This window comes from Zonotrichia albicollis, chromosome 4, assembly GCF_047830755.1.
Source record: "Zonotrichia albicollis isolate bZonAlb1 chromosome 4, bZonAlb1.hap1, whole genome shotgun sequence".
Taxonomy (NCBI): Eukaryota; Metazoa; Chordata; class Aves; order Passeriformes; family Passerellidae; genus Zonotrichia; species Zonotrichia albicollis.
This window is the reverse complement of record NC_133822.1, coordinates 94,150-106,080: the sequence shown is the minus strand read 5'-3', so window position 1 is coordinate 106,080 and position 11,931 is coordinate 94,150. Positions and strand designations below refer to the sequence as shown.

Here is an 11,931-nt window from a genome sequence, read left to right as displayed (position 1 = left end):
AAGAGATTTCTGTTCCTGTTGTGTCCCCGTTGTGTGTCCTGTCCTGTCTGTCCTGTGTCACGGGTGTCAGCACACATTTGTGCCGGGGCTGCTCTGCCCTGCCGCATAGCCTGGTGCGATAGGAGAGGGCCCGGGGACTTGGAATGTGTAATGTGGGGTGTAGTTGGACTCTAGATGGGATTTGTAGATGGACACAGGACATCTGGAGCTCTTAAGTTGTCCTGCAACAGTGTGACTCTTGTCCTAACGTTTTTTTCAGATTCAGATGAATTAAATCTGGGCCAGAGGGCCCCAACCTCTGTGAGGGGATTCCCCCGAGCAGGTGAGGCCCCATTTGTCTGTGGAGCAGAAGTGTACATGGTGACTCTGTTAGAGCTCACTTCTTTGTCTTTCTTTTTAGGAAGTGAATCTGGATAGCAGCAGTCAAGGTGAGCCATGGAGAGAAGTGGTTGTTATTGCTCAGCTCTCAAGGAGAAGAATTTTTTCAGCAGCTTGATCATGTCAGAAGAGGGATCTGCCCAGTGTCAAGGATGATGTTTGAGATTGAGGCTTCAGGTGAGTTGAGGATTGTGAGTGGGAGAGGGAGGGTGAGCAGGTATCCAGTTAGGAGTTCTTGGGAGGGGGTTTGCAGGCAGCAGGGTGAGAAAGGGTGTTTATTTGTTTATTTGAGGGCCCCCCCCACAAGGCTTCTAGCAGAGGCATTCCCATGTCTTAGAGCACACAGAGTCATCCAGTGCACTCACAGGAATGCCATTTAACTTTGCCTTTCTCTAACCCAGGTGCCAGCCCTAATAAAGGCCACAGCCTTGGAATCAGGATGAAGCTGGAGCCTGAGGGAGCCAGGCACACTCAGGAGAGGGCAAGTAGCTGACTGGCTGGGATTTGGCCCACATAACTCTGGACTCATTCTTTGGTTTTGGTTTTCTTTATTGTAGCTGACCGAGAGGCTCACAGGCCATCACGAGGCTCTCTGAAGCAGACTCATTTCAGGTGCAACGTGGATTCCCATCACCGATCATCCAGAAGATAAGTTGGGAGCCACGGCCTGGAGATGGGGGCGTAGCAGGTTGGGAGTTCTTGGGACAGATTTAAAAATTAGCGGAGGGAAAAGCAAACTTGTCCAAGGGCCTCTTAGGACAGCTAAAGGGAGAGGCTCTACTTTTGATGGCAGCTTTCAGGCGGGCAGTGCAGAACAGCTCTGGTTTGTGTCGTGGTTTCCGGTGTGCCGTGTTCCCTAGTGTGTCTTTGGGGTCCCTTTTGCCTTCTTCCCTCGAGGCCCTCACCACAAGCATGATGTGTGGTGTTTGATGTCCCCCTGTTTGTCACGTTCTGTGTCACGGGTGTCTGCACACATATGGGTGCCGGAGCTGTTCTGCCCTGCCGCACGGCCAGCTGCAATGGGACAAGCCCTGGGGAGTGTAAATTTGTAATGGGGGCTGTACTTGGGCTCTAGATGCTATTCCTAGATGGACCTAAGGTGTTTGCAGCTTGTGAGTTATCCTGGTGGTGTTTGACACGTGTTCTAACTTTCTTTCAGGTGCAGATGCATTGCATCCATGGCAGAGGGTCAGAGTTAGCAGGTGCCGGGCATTCCTAGGAGCAGGGTGAGTAGCAGACTGGTGGGGTTTTGGCCGATGGGGTGCCAAGATCAGGCACTGATATTTGGTTCTCTTTACTCTAGCTGTCTGAGAGACACCAGCCCGGTGGCAGCAGGACCTTCCCAGCTGACGAGGTGGCCTTTCTTTGCACGTGGCACGGACTGGCATCGCCAGATGTCTGAGAGATAAGTAGAGGGCTATGACCCACAGAGGGGATGAAGGCAGGGTGCTGGTTTGGGAATTACTGGGAAGGGTTTTTGAGTCCAATTTGGCGGTGGGGGGGTGTCCATGAAGTGGCCCCTTAGGCCCCATGAAAGCCAAGTCTCACCTTTGATCACAGTGCTGAGGTGTTCAGGGCAGAGCAGTCCCGGTGTGTCTGGTGTCACTTGTCTGCTGTGCATTATGTGTTGTTTGTGTATCTCCTGTCTTTTACCTTAGCACATTGAGGGGCCTGTCAGAAACCTTGGCATCATTGTTAGCATCTGTGATCTCTGCATTCCTTGGCCTGGCACCCAGGCCAGAGATGCAATTCTGATACCTGTCTGAGCTCCCCAGTCAAAAGTTCTCTCTTTGGAAGCATCCAGTCAGATGTCTTGTCAGGTCTTGTTCTGAGCTGTACGGACAGCTGTGCCCCACCTGGATCCATTATGGTGGATTAGGGCTTGAAAGAATGTGAGGGCAGGCAGAGGATTCTGACCATAGGATTCCTAGGCATCCATCTTTGAATGATTGATTCCAAGAACAGTAGTTAGCATCTTCTTCCTGCAGTGTTCTCTGAGCCTCATCAGCTCACCGTCAGTTTGAACTCAGTCATCTCCTTTTGCATGCTCTCAGTCCTTGCAGCCATTTTCCTTGCCAAGAGATTTCTGTTCCTGTTGTGTCCCCGTTGTGTGTCCTGTCCTGTCTGTCCTGTGTCACGGGTGTCAGCACACATTTGTGCCGGGGCTGCTCTGCCCTGCCGCATAGCCTGGTGCGATAGGAGAGGGCCCGGGGACTTGGAATGTGTAATGTGGGGTGTAGTTGGACTCCAGATGGGATTTGTCGATGGACACAGGACATCTGGAGCTCTTAAGTTGTCCTGCAACAGTGTGACTCTTGTCCTAACGTTTTTTTCAGATTCAGATGAATTAAATCTGGGCCAGAGGGCCCCATCCCGGGTGAGGGGATTCCCCTGAGCAGGTGAGGCCCCATTTGTCTGTGGAGCAGAAGTGTACGTGGTGACTCTGTTAGAGCTCACTTCTTTGTCTTTCTTTTTAGGAAGTGAATCTGGATAGCAGCAGTCAAGGTGAGCCGTGGAGAGAAGTGGTTGTTATTGCTCAGCTCTCAAGGAGAAGAATTTTTTCAGCAGCTTGATCATGTCACAAGAGGGATCTGCCCAGTGTCAAGGATGATGTTTGAGATTGAGGCTTCAGGTGAGTTGAGGACTGTGAGTGGGAGAGGGAGGGTGAGCAGGTATCCAGTTAGGAGTTCTTGGGAGGGAGTTTGCAGGCAGCAGGGTGAGAAAGGGTGTTTATTTGTTTATTTGAGGGCCCCCCCCACAAGGCTTCTAGCAGAGGCATTCCCATGTCTTAGAGCACACAGAGTCATCCAGTGCACTCACAGGAATGCCATTTAACTTTGCCTTTCTCTAACCCAGGTGCCAGCCCTAATAAAGGCCACAGCCTTGGAATCAGGATGAAGCTGGAGCCTGAGGGAGCCAGGCACACTCAGGAGAGGGCAAGTAGCTGACTGGCTGGGATTTGGCCCGCATAACTCTGGACTCATTCTTTGGTTTTGGTTTTCTTTATTGTAGCTGACCGAGAGGCTCACAGGCCATCACGAGGCTCTCTGAAGCAGACTCATTTCAGGTGCAACGTGGATTCCCGTCGCCGATCATCCAAAAGATAAGTTGGGAGCCACGGCCTGGAGATGGGGGTGTAGCAGGTTGGGAGTTCTTGGGACAGATTTAAAAATTAGCGGAGGGAAAAGCAAACTTGTCCAAGGGCCTCTTAGGACAGCTAAAGGGAGAGGCTCTACTTTTGATGGCAGCTTTCAGGCGGGCAGTGCAGAACAGCTCTGGTTTGTGTCGTGGTTTCCGGTGTGCCGTGTTCCCTAGTGTGTCTTTGGGATCCCTTTTGCCTTCTTCCCTCGAGGCCCTCACCACAAGCATGATGTGTGGTGTTTGATGTCCCCCTGTTTGTCACGTTCTGTGTCACGGGTGTCTGCACACATATGGGTGCCGGAGCTGTTCTGCCCTGCCGCACGGCCAGCTGCAATGGGACAAGCCCTGGGGAGTGTAAATTTGTAATGGGGGCTGTACTTGGGCTCTAGATGCTATTCCTAGATGGACCTAAGGTGTTTGCAGCTTGTGAGTTATCCTGGTGGTGTTTGACACATGTTCTGACTTTCTTTCAGGTGCAGATGCATTGCATCCATGGCAGAGGGTCAGAGTTAGCAGGTGCCGGGCCTTCCTAGGAGCAGGGTGAGTAGCAGACTTGTGGGGTTTTGGCCGATGGGGTGCCAAGATCAGGCACTGATGTTTGGTTCTCTTTACTCTAGCTGTCTGAGAGACACCAGCCCAGTGACAGCAGGACCTTCCCAGCTGACGAGGTGGCCTTTCTTTGCACCTGGCACGGACCGGCATCCCCAGATGTCTGAGAGATAAGTAGAGGGCTATGACCCACAGAGGGGATGAAGGCAGGGTGCTGGTTTGGGAATTACTGGGAGGGGTTTTTGAGTCCAATTTGGTGGTGGGGGGGTGTCCATGAAGTGGCCCCTTAGGCCCCATGAAAGCCAAGTCTCACCTTTGATCACAGTGCTGAGGTGTTCAGGGCAGAGCAGTCCCGGTGTGTCTGGTGTCACTTGTCTGCTGTGCATTATGTGTTGTTTGTGTATCTCCTGTCTTTTACCTTAGCACTTTGAGGGGCCTGTCAGAAACCTTGGCATCATTGTTAGCATCTGTGATCTCTGCATTCCTTGGCCTGGCACCCAGGCCATAGAACTTTTGACTCGGGAGCTCAGACAGGCATCAGACTCTCTTCTGTCTTTGGAAGCATCCAGTCAGATGTCTTGTCAGGTCTTGTTCTGAGCTGTACGGACAGCTGTGCCCCACCTGGATCCATTATGGTGGATTAGGGCTTGAAAGAATGTGAGGGCAGGCAGAGGATTCTGACCATAGGATTCCTAGGCATCCATCTTTACTGTTCTTGGAATCAATCATTCAGTTAGCATCTTCTTCCTGCAGTGTTCTCTGAGCCTCATCAGCTCACCGTCAGTTTGAACTCAGTCATCTCCTTTTGCATGCTCTCAGTCCTTGCAGCCATTTTCCTTGCCAAGAGATTTCTGTTCCTGTTGTGTCCCCGTTGTGTGTCCTGTCCTGTCTGTCCTGTGTCACGGGTGTCAGCACACATTTGTGCCGGGGCTGCTCTGCCCTGCCGCATAGCCTGGTGCGATAGGAGAGGGCCCGGGGACTTGGAATGTGTAATGTGGGGTGTAGTTGGACTCTAGATGGGATTTGTAGATGGACACAGGACATCTGGAGCTCTTAAGTTGTCCTGCAACAGTGTGACTCTTGTCCTAACGTTTTTTTCAGATTCAGATGAATTAAATCTGGGCCAGAGGGCCCCATCCCGGGTGAGGGGATTCCCCCGAGCAGGTGAGGCCCCATTTGTCTGTGGAGCAGAAGTGTACATGGTGACTCTGTTAGAGCTCACTTCTTTGTCTTTCTTTTTAGGAAGTGAATCTGGATAGCAGCAGTCAAGGTGGGCCGTGGAGAGAAGTGGTTGTTATTGCTCAGCTCTCAAGGAGAAGAATTTTTTCAGCAGCTTGATCATGTCACAAGAGGGATCTGCCCAGTGTCAAGGATGATGTTTGAGATTGAGGCTTCAGGTGAGTTGAGGATTGTGAGTGGGAGAGGGAGGGTGAGCAGGTATCCAGTTAGGAGTTCTTGGGAGGGAGTTTGCAGGCAGCAGGGTGAGAAAGGGTGTTTATTTGTTTATTTGAGGGCCCCCCCCCCCCAAGGCTTCTAGCAGAGGCATTCCCATGTCTTAGAGCACACAGAGTCATCCAGTGCACTCACAGGAATGCCATTTAACTTTGCCTTTCTCTAACCCAGGTGCCAGCCCTAATAAAGGCCACAGCCTTGGAATCAGGATGAAGCTGGAGCCTGAGGGAGCCAGGCACACTCAGGAGAGGGCAAGTAGCTGACTGGCTGGGATTTGGCCCGCATAACTCTGGACTCATTCTTTGGTTTTGGTCTTCTTTATTGTAGCTGACCGAGAGGCTCACAGGCGATCACGAGGCTCTCTGAAGCAGACTCATTTCAGGTGCAACGTGGATTCCCATCACCGATCATCCAGAAGATAAGTTGGGAGCCACGGCCTGGAGATGGGGGCGTAGCAGGTTGGGAGTTCTTGGGACAGATTTAAAAATTAGCGGAGGGAAAAGCAAACTTGTCCAAGGGCCTCTTAGGACAGCTAAAGGGAGAGGCTCTACTTTTGATGGCAGCTTTCAGGCGGGCAGTGCAGAACAGCTCTGGTTTGTGTCGTGGTTTCCGGTGTGCCGTGTTCCCTAGTGTGTCTTTGGGATCCCTTTTGCCTTCTTCCCTCGAGGCCCTCACCACAAGCATGATGTGTGGTGTTTGATGTCCCCCTGTTTGTCACGTTCTGTGTCACGGGTGTCTGCACACATATGGGTGCCGGAGCTGTTCTGCCCTGCCGCATGGCCAGCTGCAATGGGACAAGCCCTGGGGAGTGTAAATTTGTAATGGGGGCTGTGCTTGGGCTCTAGATGCTATTCCTAGATGGACCTAAGGTGTTTGCAGCTTGTGAGTTATCCTGGTGGTGTTTGACACGTGTTCTAACTTTCTTTCAGGTGCAGATGCATTGCATCCATGGCAGAGGGTCAGAGTTAGCAGGTGCCGGGCATTCCTAGGAGCAGGGTGAGTAGCAGACTTGTGGGGTTTTGGCCGATGGGGTGCCAAGATCAGGCACTGATGTTTGGTTCTCTTTACTCTAGCTGTCTGAGAGACACCAGCCCGGTGACAGCAGGACCTTCCCAGCTGACGAGGTGGCCTTTCTTTGCACCTGGCACGGACTGGCATCCCCAGATGTCTGAGAGATAAGTAGAGGGCTATGACCCACAGAGGGGATGAAGGCTGGGTGCTGGTTTGGGAATTACTGGGAGGGGTTTTTGAGTCCAATTTGGTGGTGGGGGGGTGTCCATGAAGTGGCCCCTTAGGCCCCATGAAAGCCAAGTCTCACCTTTGATCACAGTGCTGAGGTGTTCAGGGCAGAGCAGTCCCAGTGTGTCTGGTGTCACTTGTCTGCTGTGCATTATGTGTTGTTTGTGTATCTCCTGTCTTTTACCTTAGCACATTGAGGGGCCTGTCCGAAATCTTGGCGTCATTGTTAGCATCTGTGATCTGTGCATTCCTTGGCCTGGCACCCAGGCCATAGAACTTTTGACTCGGGAGCTCAGACAGGCATCAGACTCTCTTCTGTCTTTGGAAGCATCCAGTCAGATGTCTTGTCAGGTCTTGTTCTGAGCTGTACGGACAGCTGTGCCCCACCTGGATCCATTATGGTGGATTAGGGCTTGAAAGAATGTGAGGGCAGGCAGAGGATTCTGACCATAGGATTCCTAGGCATCCATCTTTACTGTTCTTGGAATCAATCATTCAGTTAGCATCTTCTTCCTGCAGTGTTCTCTGAGCCTCATCAGCTCACCGTCAGTTTGAACTCAGTCATCTCCTTTTGCATGCTCTCAGTCCTTGCAGCCATTTTCCTTGCCAAGAGATTTCTGTTCCTGTTGTGTCCCCGTTGTGTGTCCTGTCCTGTCTGTCCTGTGTCACGGGTGTCAGCACACATTTGTGCCGGGGCTGCTCTGCCCTGCCGCATAGCCTGGTGCGATAGGAGAGGGCCCGGGGACTTGGAATGTGTAATGTGGGGTGTAGTTGGACTCCAGATGGGATTTGTAGATGGACACAGGACATCTGGAGCTCTTAAGTTGTCCTGCAACAGTGTGACTCTTGTCCTAACGTTTTTTTCAGATTCAGATGAATTAAATCTGGGCCAGAGGGCCCCATCCCGGGTGAGGGGATTCCCCCGAGCAGGTGAGGCCCCATTTGTCTGTGGAGCAGAAGTGTACATGGTGACTCTGTTAGAGCTCACTTCTTTGTCTTTCTTTTTAGGAAGTGAATCTGGATAGCAGCAGTCAAGGTGGGCCGTGGAGAGAAGTGGTTGTTATTGCTCAGCTCTCAAGGAGAAGAATTTTTTCAGCAGCTTGATCATGTCACAAGAGGGATCTGCCCAGTGTCAAGGATGATGTTTGAGATTGAGGCTTCAGGTGAGTTGAGGATTGTGAGTGGGAGAGGGAGGGTGAGCAGGTATCCAGTTAGGAGTTCTTGGGAGGGGGTTTGTAGGCAGCAGGGTGAGAAAGGGTGTTTATTTGTTTATTTGAGGGCCCCCCCCACAAGGCTTCTAGCAGAGGCATTCCCATGTCTTAGAGCACACAGAGTCATCCAGTGCACTCACAGGAATGCCATTTAACTTTGCCTTTCTCTAACCCAGGTGCCAGCCCTAATAAAGGCCACAGCCTTGGAATCAGGATGAAGCTGGAGCCTGAGGGAGCCAGGCACACTCAGGAGAGGGCAAGTAGCTGACTGGCTGGGATTTGGCCCGCATAACTCTGGACTCATTCTTTGGTTTTGGTCTTCTTTATTGTAGCTGACCGAGAGGCTCACAGGCGATCACGAGGCTCTCTGAAGCAGACTCATTTCAGGTGCAACGTGGATTCCCATCACCGATCATCCAGAAGATAAGTTGGGAGCCACGGCCTGGAGATGGGGGCGTAGCAGGTTGGGAGTTCTTGGGACAGATTTAAAAATTAGCGGAGGGAAAAGCAAACTTGTCCAAGGGCCTCTTAGGACAGCTAAAGGGAGAGGCTCTACTTTTGATGGCAGCTTTCAGGCGGGCAGTGCAGAACAGCTCTGGTTTGTGTCGTGGTTTCCGGTGTGCCGTGTTCCCTAGTGTGTCTTTGGGGTCCCTTTTGCCTTCTTCCCTCGAGGCCCTCACGACAAGCATGATGTGTGGTGTTTGATGTCCCCCTGTTTGTCACGTTCTGTGTCACGGGTGTCTGCACACGTATGGGTGCCGGAGCTGTTCTGCCCTGCCACATGGCCAGCTGCAATGGGACAAGCCCTGGGGAGTGTAAATTTGTAATGGGGGCTGTACTTGGGCTCTAGATGCTATTCCTAGATGGATCTGAGGTCTTCGCAGCTTGTGAGTTATCCTGGTGGTGTTTGACACATGTTCTAACTTTCTTTCAGGTGCAGATGCATTGCATCCATGGCAGAGGGTCAGAGTTAGCAGGTGCCGGGCCTTCCTAGGAGCACGGTGAGTAGCAGACTTGTGGGGTTTTGGCCGATGGGGTGCCAAGATCAGGCACTGATGTTTGGTTCTCTTTACTCTAGCTGTCTGAGAGACACCAGCCCGGTGACAGCAGGACCTTCCCAGCTGACGAGGTGGCCTTTCTTTGCACCTGGCACGGACCGGCATCCCCAGATGTCTGAGAGATAAGTAGAGGGCTATGACCCACAGAGGGGATGAAGGCAGGGTGCTGGTTTGGGAATTACTGAGAGGGGTTTTTGAGTCCAATTTGGCGGTGGGGGGGTGTCCATGAAGTGGCCCCTTAGGCCCCATGAAAGCAAAGTCTCACCTTTGATCACAGTGCTGAGGTGCTCAGGGCAGAGCAGTCCCGGTGTGTCTGGTGTCACTTGTCTGCTGTGCATTATGTGTTGTTTGTGTATCTCCTGTCTTTTACCTTAGCACATTGAGGGGCCTGTCAGAAACCTTGGCATCATTGTTAGCATCTGTGATCTCTGCATTCCTTGGCCTGGCACCCAGGCCAGAGATGCGATTCTGATACCTGTCTGAGCTCCCCAGTCAAAAGTTCTCTCTTTGGAAGCATCCAGTCAGATGTCTTGTCAGGTCTTGTTCTGAGCTGTACGGACAGCTGTGCCCCACCTGGATCCATTATGGTGGATTAGGGCTTGAAAGAATGTGAGGGCAGGCAGAGGATTCTGACCATAGGATTCCTAGGCATCCATCTTTACTGTTCTTGGAATCAATCATTCAGTTAGCATCTTCTTCCTGCAGTGTTCTCTGAGCCTCATCAGCTCACCGTCAGTTTGAACTCAGTCATCTCCTTTTGCATGCTCTCAGTCCTTGCAGCCATTTTCCTTGCCAAGGGATTTCTGTTCCTGTTGTGTCCCCGTTGTGTGTCCTGTCCTGTCTGTCCTGTGTCACGGGTGTCAGCACACATTTGTGCCGGGGCTGCTCTGCCCTGCCGCATAGCCTGGTGCGATAGGAGAGGGCCCGGGGACTTGGAATGTGTAATGTGGGGTGTAGTTGGACTCTAGATGGGATTTGTAGATGGACACAGGACATCTGGAGCTCTTTAGCTGTCCTGCCGCCCTGTGACTTTTGTCCTGACTTTGTTTCAGATTCACCTCCCTAGGTGACTGCAGTGGTTCTATCTAACCCCAACCCTTCTCAAAGCGTGTGAAGGTCAATAATTCATCTTCCAGAAGTTATCTCCAGTCCTGGCTTGTATTTTATGTACCTGTGTTGGTTTATGTTTGTATGTACCTATACCATGTGTATCTCTGTTGGATTATACTCTGTGTACTCACATTCTGTGTACCTATGTTGGCTTGTACTGTGTGTACTTACACAGCATGTAAGTGTGCTACCCTATATTGTGTATACTTACACCCTGTGTACACTTGCACTGTTTGCCTCAGCTGATATTGTCTGTACTTACATTGTGCCACTTACGAACGCAGCTGCCCTGACCTGGCACGTAGTCACAGTTAGGTAGCACAGTTATAAAAACTTTACTGTTGATCTGTCTTTTGTGGGATTTTGGGTAGATAATTTATTGGTCCAGAGTGGGGAGAAGTCCTAGCTGTCAGATAACCACTCTTTAGCCACTTCCTGTCGTCTCGCAGGTCTCTGAAGCTGCCAACTTCCCCCGAATCTACCATTTAACATCAAGGAGTGGCAGCCAGAAGATGTGATAGAAGATGTGTCACAGCACGTTCCTCAGTGTCTGGAGTCAGGGCCGCAGCGAGCGTCTAAGCGGAAAGAGTGTGTGAGAGCACGTGGCTGTGTCTGTGTCTGCTCGTCTCTGCATGGGTGGGCACATGCTGACTGGAGTTAACCTTGTGTGTGACTTTTTTTATTCTAAATTTAACAATGAGTTGCAAAACCTGACAGCAAATCTCCAGCCAGGTTATATTGTATGTACTGACATGGAATGTACCCATGTTGGCTTAAAACCCAGAAAAACAGACGAAGATGGGCAAGAAAAAACCCAGAAAAAAACCCCAAGATGGGCAAGAAAAAACCCTGAAAAAACCCCGAAGACGGGCAAGAAAAAAAACAGAAGAAAATGAGAAAATACCCCCCAAGATGGGCAAGAAAAACCCAGGAAAAACCCCCAAGATGGGCAAGAAAAAACCCAAAGAAAACCCAGAAAAAAATTCCAAGAAGGGCAAGAAAAGACCCAGGAAACACCCAGAAAAAATTGGAAAGAAATTATATATAGTATTACATGCATTATGGATGGTATTGATTTATGTTATATAAAGAATTGTTAAATTATTTTGAATATAAAATATCTGCATATATTTGAAACAAGTTTATATTTCCTAAAATACACTAGAAAAAGATATAAATATAGATTTATCATATCTATCATTTGTTATATATTACACCATATCCATAGATACAAATAAAGTAAGTGGGCTGTTGTTTTTTATTAATTTTTTATAAGTAGTTTAAAATATTAGTTTTTTTTGGTAAAAGCAGGGGTTTTAGTATGAAAATTATAAGTACAGATAATATAAAGGTAGAATTCGAAGTATAGAAATAGATCAGAAATAGCTAAAGATTAGTATAAAAATTAAAAATATAAGAAAAAATAAGTTGTAGCAGTAGATATGGTTCATAATTTTAAAAATAATTCATCTCTATTATTTGAATAGGATACATATTATATAGAATGATTAATATAATGCTTAAATATAAACTATAAATATAAATGTGAATATAGTCATGCAAGTTATATATATAAAAATATTTCAATACAGTTTAAAAGAATAGAGCTTTTTTGTATTTATTAGGATGGGATTTTTATTTTAAATAATACATTTCTATCATGCTTTTAATTTTAAACATAGAGATATCCAATCAATATAGAAAGATATTTATAAAACCACAAAATATATTCTGTCTATTCCTATTATTTATATTTACTTATATTATATAAATTACATGCTACATCAATGTCC

At 49.2% G+C, this 11,931-nt stretch overlaps 1 long non-coding RNA gene across 2 annotated transcripts; it reads left to right on the top strand.

The window, feature by feature from the left end:
• The first annotated feature begins 3,020 nt into the window (after window positions 1–3,020).
• On the top strand, window positions 3,021–5,452 carry LOC141728912 (uncharacterized). 2 transcript variants are annotated; one of them, XR_012580164.1, is made up of 4 exons: window positions 3,021–3,445; window positions 3,993–4,059; window positions 4,137–5,232; window positions 5,311–5,452. It is a non-coding gene; the product is annotated as an uncharacterized LOC141728912 (long non-coding RNA). The 2 variants fall into 2 exon arrangements; XR_012580163.1 differs by having other exon boundaries at window positions 3,021–3,521.
• The last annotated feature ends 6,479 nt before the right edge of the window (window positions 5,453–11,931 follow it).